Below are 12,575 nucleotides of genomic sequence, written 5' to 3'. Positions count from 1 at the left end.
TATTCAAAGTAATGTGCCTTTCCCCATGGCAGTGCATACACAGAAAGCGACTGCAGAGAACAGTTTCCTGTTGTCATCATTACACATACTCATGATGGAAATCTGAAAAGAGTATCAGTGCTAACAGAAACGGTGACGAATCGTGTTAGCAGAGTCTTAAAGTTGAGTCGAAAGAGGCGCGATGCTGAGCAATGTGAGATTGAGGTATCCAAATATAAAGTGCGTGCCAACGGCCTTGCCGCAGTGGTAACACCGGTTCCCGTCAGATCACCGAAGTTAAGCGCTGTCGGGCTGGGCTAGCACTTGGATGGGTGACCATCCATTCTACCGAGGGCTGTTGGCAAGCGTGGTGCACTCAGCCCTTGTGAGACAAACTGAGGAGCTACTTGATTGAGAAATAGCGGCTCCGGTCTCGTAAACTGACATGCGGGCAGGAGAGCGGTGTGCTGACCACATGCCCCTCCATATCCGCATCCAGTGACGCCTGTGGATGAGGATGACACGGCGGTCGGTCGGTCCCGTTGGGCCTTCATGGCCTGTTAGGGAGGAGTTTTTTCTTTTATTTTTTTTCTTAAATATAAAGTGCACAGAAAAGATTCAATGAAGACAAGAGTCAAGGAAGTGCATTCCTCATACATGTGTCATTACGTAACAATTTATACGGTATTGTGATACATACAAAAGATATCAACTTTCCGACAACTTCAGAGCTTTTGTGACGTGTAAGTTTAAGTCAATGATTGCGAGGAAACTGGCAGAAGTAAAGCTGTGAGTACCGGGCGTGAGTCGTGCTTCGGTAGCTCAGATGGTAGAGCACTTGCCCGCGAAAGGCAAACGTCCCGAGTTCGAGTCTCGGTCGGGCACACAGTTTTAATCTGCCAGGAAGTTTCTGAAAAATATGTTGTATGTATGGGATTTGGTTTTAGAGGTTCCTGAGTAAACGTCCCGTGTGCCGACGAGGTGACATAGTTTCAAAATGGGCGGCATAATTAATTTTTACGGAAAATCTGACGCATCGGAATTAAAGAAGCCACTCACATATTCAGATGTAACATGTGTTCATAAGCACCACTCTATAAATGTTGTCATATTCATAGTCTGTATGGAATATTTTCAGATAAAAGCACCAGTCGGTATTTCATTAATTGTCGTGCTATGCAGGGCATTTGGCGTGTAGACGTATAGCGTTTGGTAGCTTTTACTCGTACTACTACTGGAATATACGCTGTAAGAAAATGGCTCAAATGGCTCTGAGCACTATGCGACTTAACTTCTGAGGTCATCAGTCGCTTAGAACTTAGAACTAATTAAACTTAACTAACCTAAGGACATCACACACATCCATGCCCGAGGAAGGATTCGAACCTGCGACCGTAGCGGTCGCCCGGCTCCAGACTGTAGCGCCTAGAAGCGCACGGCCACTCCGGCCTGCCATACGCTGTAAGACTTCCCCTCCCTGTTTCGAGGTAACAAGAATACTCTGTACAGGTCTTCACTTCTCTCAGCTGGGCAGTAAGAAATAATCACAAGACAAAAATTATTTTTAAAGTGTGGCCAAACATTCACACAAATTTTAATTTTGCGTCATCGGTGGGCTAAGTAATTAGCAACGAAAAAAAGGCAGATGACAACTTAGCGTTATTAATAACGCAGCGCTACACGAAAGAACAATGCGTTCAATTCTTCAGCTACATTTTAAAAATAATTGATTTATGTATTATTTTATAAATAAAAACTAATGAATTTATAAATTTACAATTTAATGATATCTGTAATTTATGTACTAATAAATATAATTTATAATTTATAAATAATTTAAAAATAAAAATAATGAAGATTTGGCAGCTACTGTTCGCAGGTTTCTTACAAAATACTGTCCGCATAGTGTTTAAACTTCATCAACTGTGAAGAGATTCATTAAAAAATTAATGAAGACTGGATTAGTTAGTGATCTTAAACATTTTGGATGTCCTTCAACAAGTCGTTCAACGCAGAACATCGAAGCAGTTTGTGAGAGAGTTGCAAAGTGTGCAGGGGTATCTATTTGGCTCCTTAGTCAACAACTGGACTTTCGAGAAGTTCTCTACAGCGTATTCTCACGAAAGATTTGGATCTTCATATATACAAAGTTCAATTGACTCAAGAACTGAAGCCTACTGACCACACCCGGTTCGTAGAATTAATTATGGGACAACAAGATGTGTATGCTAATTTTTCGAAAGAAACCTTCTTCAGCGATGGGGCTCGTTTTCATCTTGATGGTCTGTTTAATCGAGAAGGTTGATACAATTTGGTGTTCAGAAAATGTACGAGTGATCGTTGAAAAACAAATGCATCCACAACATTGCACTAATGGGTACGAATTTCGTGGTGGGGGCATTGAATACGCAGATGGTCAGCCAACAAGAGTTAATGCTGCTCGCAGTAATGGCATAATAATATCTATGTTGCAAAATATGATTGTGGATGACGCATGGTTTCAATATGACGGTGCCACATGCCATACAGCTTGAGAAACGATTCAATTAGTGCACGAGACTGTTCCTCGTCGTGTGATTTCCAGGTCTGGTGATCAGAATTGACCGCCCAGATCATGTGAATTCACGCCGTTGGACTTTTTTCTTCGAACTTTTTTGAAGTCTAAGGTTGATACCAACAAGCCCGCGAGCACCCACGTTCTGGTGGAAGAAACTCAGCGCTGTATCAACGGAATTTAGCCACTTTTATGCGACACCGTCATGGAAAATTTCAACGAAAGAGAGCATATGTGCCCAACATAGCCGCCGAGGTTATTTAACTGATATTCTATTCCTTACGTAACCCTATACTGTACATTTTACGAATCTGTAAAAAAAAAGTTTCTGATTATAAATCTGTGTTTTCCACTAAACTTACTTGTGAGAAATATGAAATAACTTTAGTATTACAAATCTTCACGGCTGTTGGCTAACTGATTCCTCGTCGACAAGCTCCTTCTCCAGCTAACCGTATCGTCACATTGCTTCACTCAGGTACACAAGAGACGAGTTTCTCTCCGGCTTGTGTAAATCAGCTGCAGAGCTGAGTCCATCTGCCGGTGTTTCTTTTAGAAGCAGTAGCCCGTCTGTTTGATGAGGCGACCGTATCTTGATGACAGCTAGCGGGAGCTGCTGAGTTGACAGCCCGAATACACGCGAGGTTGCGCGGCGGGTTGCCTGATTCCTCAGCCTCAGGGGAACACACTACGTGTGCGTGAAGGCCTAGCGCCCGGCTCTTTCGTACGGGAGGCTGTGCTTCGGAGGGCAGACAGCTGAAGGGCGTTGCTTTACATATGACCTTAACCTTTTGAAAACGGTAAACTGAAACGGCAGCGACACGTGCCGGGCTCGTGATGTTCACTGCTTCGGCACTTTTCGTACGAAGGGCCCACGACTGTCCTTGCATGCGTCGTGATGGGGAAAGAAGATACGAGGGTTCTGACATCACAGGGTGGAAATTTACGTTGCGGAGCATTCCTTAGCTAGAAAGACGGAATCACATACGTCAGATTATTTTCAGTCAGGAGAGAAACGTGGCCAACAAGGTGCGAGAGCGCAGAACATACGAGACGTCATAGTGGAGTACGTCGAATATTTGAAGACCGTATTTGATTATTTTTATATTACAACGTGCTAAGGATATATAAGGTCACGGCACATTGAGGATCTCGTGAGAACGTCTCGTTTTTGGCGCGATGATTTGCAATAAAATGTCGGGAAACAAGACAATGATAGTTAAGGTATCCTCTTATGTGGTGGCTTTCGTTTAACTACTTGAGTGCTATGAAGCAATGCTATCTGAAGTCACGAGCGAATTGAAGATTTATCAAAAACGCGTTGTTTCCTATTATGATTTATTATAATTTGAAGTACAGACATATCCGTGGTCAAAAAATTCAGAACATCCTATTATAAAAGACATTGACGTCAATAACATCAGTTACCTTTAGAGTAGTGGCTAGATACGCCTCCTGTGAGCTGAAAGGCTGCTAGTTCATGTCGTACTTGGTGTAAATATGTTTACTTCACGTTCAACTTTTATTAGTACACACATGAAAAAAAGTTTTGCATCACCGCAGTTCCCAGAGCTCCTGAAGGTAGACGTTGACTGTGGATAATCTATCACAGACACAGTCCCTTTGACCGTTCATAGAGGTCACTAAACCTGCCCAAAGATGTAAACAACCATGCATGAGCAGCGCCTATTAGACGGAGGGGGTCCGACAGCCGATCAGATACATTCATTCCACCAGGAAGGAGGTACACCTCGTGTTGTCAGTAGTTCAACCATGCCTAAACAGTCAATAGCGCTGTTCGATCGCGTCCGCATTGTTACTTTCTGCCAGGAAGGGCTCTCACCAAGGGAAGTGTCCAGTCATCTCGGAGTGCACCAAAGCGATGTTACTCGGACGTGGAGGAGATACAGAGAGACAGGAACCGTTGATAACATGCCTCGCTCAGTCTGCCCAAGGGCTACTTGCGGATAGAATGCGACGACGAATACAGGCATGCATCAGAGCAAGAGGACGGGCTACTGGGTATTAGAGGTACCGGTGTGTACAGCAATCTTGACCAACACCTCTGAAGTTCTCGATGTATGGTGGTACAACATGCAATGTGTGATTTCATGAGCAATAAAAAGCTCGAAAATGATGTTTATGTTGATATCTGTTCCAATTATCTGTACAGGTTCCGGTACTCTCGGAACCGAAGTGTTGCAAAACTCTTTTTGATGTGTGTATAATAGTAGTTCTCCATTTTTTGAACGTGCCTGGGAACGTGGATAACTGAATTACAAGACAGGTGACGACGTCACTGGCTGGCCATTGACTGCAGAGATAAGAGTTTAGCTAGCATATGTACACAAGGGAGCAAATATGCTATTTAGAGGACACACTGAAAGGGGAATAGTGTTTGTATGATGTTAAACGTAAGAATCTCTACACTAAAAACATCTGTACTGAAGCGCTTTCCGGAGTTGAGAAAAGAATGCGTTAGGCTGGAGTTAATGACAACAGACGAATGTCAAACCAAACTAATTAAACATCGATAAACTCTTTAACATTGATATATAGCCAAAAACTGACGCTTAGAATGCTGCAGCCGAAAATCCCGTTGTGGCTGACATTATGTGTGGTGTACCAGCTCGTTTTCGTGCGGACGTCAACCACTTTACAGAATGACAATTATCGTGCTTCACATTGAGAAATACTGGTGCGCGATACTGTTGGGCTCATAAATGTTTTCCTGGCTGTTTTCAAAACAGATAAATATGTTTGTTTGCGCGTTCAGATAAACGTGTCGCTGCTAATGGAGCAGCAACTAAAATGAAGAAGTGAAATAAATTTTCTTGACAGATTATCAGTCACCCTCTAAAAAGAAGACATAAGTCGCTTTGGAGCGCAGTAGATGGTGTAACGTAAAATTTGGTAGCAGACGGGTTTGGGATCTTAGTTGGTAATATAGGGTGCTCTGTAGTGACGTGTGGGTTGTGTGAACTGCGTTTCTCCCATCAATTTCTGGTCTCTTTCGTTCGCGTATTGTATCTCTCACAATACCAGTTCCTTGAATTCATTGTACAGTGTTTGCTAAGGCAAATCGTAAGACATTAGCTCTATCAGGTAACCATTCAATACACAATCACTGCGATTGCGCCAATATTTGGCGACATTTACCATAAACGAAAATATTATCGACTTTTTTGACCTTTGTGCACATAGTGTACGTGTGAATAGCTTAAAGAGCATGTTGCCTCATCCCTGCGACATCATAGCAAAGGCTGATGGGCTTCGAGCGCGCAGGTTAACACACGAACCGTATCCTCGTTACGTATCTACTTACATTTGGCGCATTTGTTAGAGTTTCACAATTATTCTGTAGTTGCAGTTCTCCTCGAAGGCTGTTTCGGAGCCTGTGTCACAATTTGGCAGCTATAAACGATAGAAAATTTGTTCAGTACGTCAGCACAACTCTTTGGAACATTCTGAGCTGTGACTTGGCGAGAACTGTCTCTCGATATATTTACCCGCCACAGATACGTTTCGCGGTGGCCTGTCACAATAAAATAACTGATAATGGTACAGGAAAATATGGCTGACAGTAACAAGAAAGCGGTACTGAGACACAACAAATAGTGCATGCGTGTGTGTGAGTGTGTGTATGTGTGTGTGTGTGTGTGTGTGTGTGTGTGTGTGTGTGTGTGTGTGTGTGTATGTATGTGTGTGTGTGTTTGTGTGTGTGTGTGTGTGTGTGTGTGTGTGTGTCTGTGTGAGAGAGAGAGAGAGAGAGAGAGAGAGAGAGCGATAGTCTTTGTGTGGATGAGTGAGAGTGAAACTGACTAGTGTACGAGTGATTTGGATGGAAAGGGGGCGGGGGAGGGAGGCGCGGAGTAAGAGAATGATGGATTTAACAATAGGTTGGGCGTGGTCTATAATCCATCCAATAATAGATCAGATATCAGGCGCTTTACTGCTGTCCTAGGGGCGTCAAAACATTGTGACCGACGCTCTAACTAACATGAACAGGGGGGCGCCTAGTTCCCAGAAAGAGCTGCGAAACAACGATGGAATGTCACGCGACGGCCTGTTACGACAGCCAGGTAATGAAAGCAGATGCAGTTTGCGTGCTAGCAGCAGCGCGACTTCTTCGTAATCGCCAGCAATGTCCCTCGGGAGGAGAAATTCTCCTTTGTGAAACACTTGTTGGAACCTCAGGTGGTTGCTCCTTCAAGCCAGTTTGATAAAATTTGAGCATAGGGAAAGAAATGATGCGTGGATAGCGACTGCTTTACTATTTGGTGCACCTGTCTTTGTGCCACGCTAGCTGATATGGAATTAGCAACGTCCTTCCGTCATTATGGTGTAGGGCGGGGAAGGGGGGGGGGACCTGGGAGGGGGACGGAGAGCTGTAAATATTGCAGCGTAAAAACAATTAACGATAAATTCTCTGTCTCTGAAACAAAATTGTAATTTGGACGGAACTGTGTCTGCAATTCTGGGTGCTGAGAAACTCTTTACTTATGTTACTCTGTTACTGTCATCTATTCCCACACAGACTACTTATTTAACTCCAGAAATGCACCAGAATAACTATTCTCTTTGAAAATAATTGAATAATAATTGCTATGTGAAAAGTGCTTCCATATTACGTCGATCATAACTTTCATACTTTTTTTCAAGCGAGACCGTAATTTCCGCAGATTTAGCTGCCATTTCCACTTTAATGTACTGGTATCTCTGGCGTACCAGTATTGGTCTAATAAGAGTATTTTGCAGTTAGGGATTTTTAATATTAAAGAAATAAGCGCTTTTTGTGAAATTTAGGCAAATTAATGTAAATTAACGTTACAGCTATTGTTTTTCCACATTTTGGGAATTGTTACGTCTTATTATACTCCGTAAAGTAATATAAGTAATATTTAACTTCATAATTTTCATGCAAAAATTTCGGCGCTAGAACCACCGCACCGTAGTCAAAACAAGTATAAGTACCAATTATTCCGTTTTATTGTATTTGTGAACAATACTTTCCTACTACAAACTATTAGAAATAATTAATTTTCTGATCAGTATTTTGACTTATACTACTTCAAATTAAATTTTCGTCTAATGGAAGCCTTCCATAAAGTACCACAACTACTTTAAATTTGTATTACGAGACAATGCCAGTAATCTGCATAAGATTAACATTGCTGTATGAGAAGAGTATGAGTGTCTCAGAGCTCTGAAGGCTCTCCCAGTCGAATACCGAAGTTTGATATTTGTCAGAAACTGACGGTTGTTTTCAATAGAGTCCATATCATCATTTCCCACAGCAAGACAATCGATTCATGTAACACAACTATCATTGCTATTGTGATGCATTATTTTAGGCCCTCTGCGTTAGCGAAATTTTGTGGAAGCGACATTTAGTTACCGCAGAAGGCTTCATTCGTCAAAATCTCCTTCAATTCTATTACTGAATGGCTTATTGGCTGCGTATCGCTAAGTCAGTAGTTATAACTCCAATGAGATTGCACTGGGTAGCAACAGCCAACAACATGCTATATCTTTATTAACAAGGCTGTATGTATTTGTGCTACTGGCGCAAGTGACAGGATATTCGATTAGCTTGTCATGGAGCTCAAATCATGCGTCCATATTTGGGCGAAGGATCAAAGGAAGACCATGTAACTACCCTGAACGAAGCTCATGTAACGTTGTTCCATTCAGCAGTGTACAATATCCTAGATGTTGTTCGTAGTTCATAAATAAGTTGTAGATAAATATAAAAATTATTTCGTATACATGTTCAGTTAAACAAATACTCGAAATTGTTCATTACGGTATGACATAGTGATAAATATTGTGTCGTAAGATACTGTTCCAGTATATTTCTCAAAATAGGCTGAGGAAGATTGAGTACCCACATAGCAACACACAGAAACATATGAGTGTAGCTCGAACCGTAAGATAGTCGTAAGTGACAATGCACCGACTAGAGGTTGAAACGTTATGGTGAATGGACTGGATACTAGGGTGAAAGATAGCACTTCTGGAACCGGAGCTGATGTGAATAGTCAGGAACAAGGATGATAAGTCTCTGAAGACGCCATACTCTAAGCAGCGACGTGTGTGTGAACATAAAAGGCGTCGAAATTCACATGAGCAGGGTTCAACACAGAAAAACCTAGGAGCGAACATGTTAGCTTAGTCATTTAGACTCCTGGTGTGAATTCTGTGAGAATATTTCAGGTTAAAATTTGTATTCGAAATTGAGTGATCCACACACAGTACTGTCCTCCCCATTTCGCAGTAAAACATGTAATGAGTTATTAACTAATATAGGTTGTCCTTGGTACCATGAATTAATCGCTTTCAGATGACATATTTTCAGCATCAGGCTTCTCTTATTTATGTTTATCGCACGGCCCGATGATTCTTTTGTATCACATAAACAACTCGACTGGCTTGTTGTTGGTGCGAATTCACTAATTACACTCAAGATACCACAAATATACGTGTTCAGCTTTCTCACACTGTTAGCTTGTTACCACAGAACAGCTTCCCTGGAAGTTAATTGCTGGTTAATTTTTTGTTGTCAGATCACATTACTTCATGCATTTACACTTACAGTATTCATTGTTCTAATTTTATTTACTCATTTATGGAATACATTAAATACTTCCAAATCTCCAAGAACTCTGGTGAGTAATTGATTAACCTCAGTGCTCCCCACCCATTACCAATTAGTTTAGGGGCATAGAATCGGTCCCGAAGAAAAGATTATCCATTTTTTTCTGTAGATCACAGTCAACGATAACAAGACCTAACGGACCTGTATCAGCCAGATAAGTATGTTACTTGGGCAGGTGAGTCTGAATAATTATTTACAATTGTGTAACCATGTTATTGGAAAAAGTGAGGAATCTGGTTAGTCAAGAAGGCAATGCCTAAACATTTCCGTTACCAGTTATCTCAGGAAATTACAAGAATATTAAATCGGAATAAATTTTCGCAGTGTTACGCCATCATTCCATTAAAAAATGAAAATGATATTAAATTCTAGCAGATAATCCTTAACACATTAGTGACTAACTAAAATTGAAAAATCATCGTTCTATGAAAATCAAATCATAAAAGCTGCATTAATTTTTCATTTCCTGGAACAGTTTCATTAGTGCGTACAAATATGAATGTACACGCAGGAATAAACTGCGGAATACACAAATGAATCAGTACGAGAAGTATCTACAGTATTTTAACTCTCTAAAACTACGTAAATATTCATTGAATTTAATTAACTAGATATCATACTGTTCCTTCTTTATTGCCCAGTTTTCTAACGTCCTGGAAAACTGTTCTTCAAACTTCTTTACTATTAATTCCTCGCAGTCTGATGACAAATTAGAAACTACTTCTCAAAACTGGGTCACGGTAGTCTCTCCTTCTTCCTGTCTATCGCTAATACCTTGAATATCTTACGGTCTCTGCTGTAACTGACTGGGAAACAGCTCCCGTGCATTTTAGGATTGTGTAATCTGATCAGAGATCTGAGACTGTCTTTTAACTATCACTAAAACTTGTGATGTTACTGGATCAAAATCCGGTTTGGCGAGAATGCGTTCTACTTCCGTAGATAATTCGGACTGAGCTTTCGACATTTCAGCTTGCTGAGATGTTGCAATCTGAACTTTCGTACGTAAGATCTTTAATTCTTCCAAAATTTCCGACAAGGGATCAACCATACCCTGGGCTGAAGCCGAAGCCTCTTCCATTCCACCCAGCTCACTAACAGGTGTCACTGCTGTTCTGCTGACTTTCTGAACTGTGCTCTTCTCTTGACCATAACAAAGAAAAATGCCAGATGTAATTAACAATGTCCTCAACTGTGACATTCTTAATGTAGACAGACTTAATTCGATTGCTGCAGTTTCTACTAGAGTCACTCCTGGAATAAATAACAGCTGTGTCTGTAATCTACAACTGAAGATATTACTAAATACGAAAAAATGAAATTCTATGATACTGTTTGTATTAAAGTAGAAACCAGTCAAGTGGCACATGTTCTTGCCTGTGCGACACTCTGAACGAGGGACCGACACTTCACAGCTACAGATGAGCAGACTCCATCAGACCATGAAACAAATTTTTAACCACAGATTAGACAAAATACACAGTGCTGTATTACAATAAAACGTGTGAAATCCATATAACCTATACATCTGAGAGTCCTGTCAGATAGAGAGCAAATTTATACTATCAGAAGGAAATAATGATTGAATATTCATATTTTCTTTTTTATACTTCAAATTAGGTTACTTGGAAAGAAGCTAATCTGCATTGAATGCAATTAAGTGTCTCTGTTTCTGAATAAATTAATTCCAAGAAATTTCTCATCCGAAATTAAAATGGTCACTTCAGTTTAATAATCCTTAAGATTGCGTCCTTTCTTGTCAATGAGTAACTAAATGTGAATGATAGCACCAATGACGGCGCGGATATGTTTTAAGGAAAACAGTAAAATTCATTTGGTCGATGTTCTGCGTGCCAGAGAACCTAGTAGAAGTCTCACCAGTAGTGTTTCTGACCTCGACTAACCCGAAACCTTAAATCTTTTTCCCGCTTCTCACATTATTTTCACCAGAGTTCGCCCTTGCGTAATGACAACAGCCTAGAAGTGACTAGTGGTCCCATGGATATAGCAATTTCAGCGGATGAACAACTCATTTTATTCTCTATGGTTGCGAATCAGCAAAGATTGGCAACACCGTATTGTTCTTACACGATGGATGGAATGAAGCACCGAGAATAAAATGTCTGCAGCACAGCAGAAATCATAATTTGTTTATGATTGGGTGTTGATCAAGAAAGCACGTTCGGAGTATTTACACGAAATAGGCAACCACCAGAAAACGTAGGAAGAAAGTACTAAGACGATAACAAGCGTGTTTGAACAGTATTATGCCGTTTTTATGCAACTGTTTAACCCTGCAAGCAATTTGAGATCATGGGCCGAAAATTAATAAATATTCAGATTTATTTTCCTTAATATTGATACAAAAGTTGTATTGTCCCTTTCAGCAAGAAGTCTTTTAGAGACACAATATTTACGTCTTCTATGTAGAGCTAACAGCTACCGTTCTCAGACTTCATTTCCTTAATTACGTTCCGTATGCCTCTACGGTATCTAACGCGTTTGCGATCTGCCGTGTCGGGTCCAACTCGGCACTTGGCGGCATGTGGAAGACGCGACGTGCGTGACGGGCAGGGACTGGGTCGTGTCGTACCTCTCAGGACAGCTCCATGAGCAACCAGACCCAATTCCGTCGTGGAGCGAAACGAAACAACCACCCACTACAGACCGAAACGTGAGCTATCATACTTATTACACTAGTTTATACAATGACAAATGCAGAATTAAATGTCGTCAAGAGCGACGAAAGGGTGTGGTCATAAAGCCTGTCTTGAATAGAACGTTAAAAGGTGTTCCTTTTAGACAGGTAACGTAACTTGACTCCTGCCATTTATTCTACTACAGTGTAGAGGAGGGCTCACGCAAAATCGACACCTAACCTCAGCCGGCCGCTGTGGCGGAGCGGTTCTAGGCGCTTCAGTCTGGAACCGAGCTCCTGCTACGGTCGCAGGTTCGAATCCTGCCTCGGGCATGGATGTGTGTGATGTCCTTAGGTTAGTCAGGTTTAAGTAGTTCTAAGTCTAGGGGACTGATGACCTCAGATGTTAAGTCCCTTAGCGCTTAGAGCCATTTGTACCATTTTTTAACCTAACCTCACTTAAGGGTTATTAGTGACTCCCCGTACGTAACGACTGTGAACTGCAGAATTGAAGGCACATCATGCCTACAGCGGACCTGGAACCAGGGAACCCTCTATGTTGGCAGACCGGCGGCAGAACACAGTCCGCGATAAAACGTCCTACCTAGCGCTGGTCTGGCTAGCGCTTGCAGTACGGGAGTCACCTCGAAGTGTTAAAGAGGTACGCTCCATAATTTTCACGTGGTAGGAAGATGCGGACGCTCCTTCCAGCAGTATCTGCGCGAACATCGCAATAGTGAGACGTT

General features: G+C 41.5%; 1 pseudogene; it reads left to right on the top strand.

Moving 5' to 3' along the window:
- Window positions 1–225: 225 nt before the first annotated feature.
- LOC124709515 lies at window positions 226–343 on the top strand (annotated as a pseudogene).
- The last annotated feature ends 12,232 nt before the right edge of the window (window positions 344–12,575 follow it).

The sequence above is a fragment of the Schistocerca piceifrons genome, chromosome 7 (assembly GCF_021461385.2).
Source record: "Schistocerca piceifrons isolate TAMUIC-IGC-003096 chromosome 7, iqSchPice1.1, whole genome shotgun sequence".
Taxonomy (NCBI): Eukaryota; Metazoa; Arthropoda; class Insecta; order Orthoptera; family Acrididae; genus Schistocerca; species Schistocerca piceifrons.
Note: the sequence above shows the minus strand (reverse complement) of the source record. Positions and strands in the feature narration are given on the sequence as shown.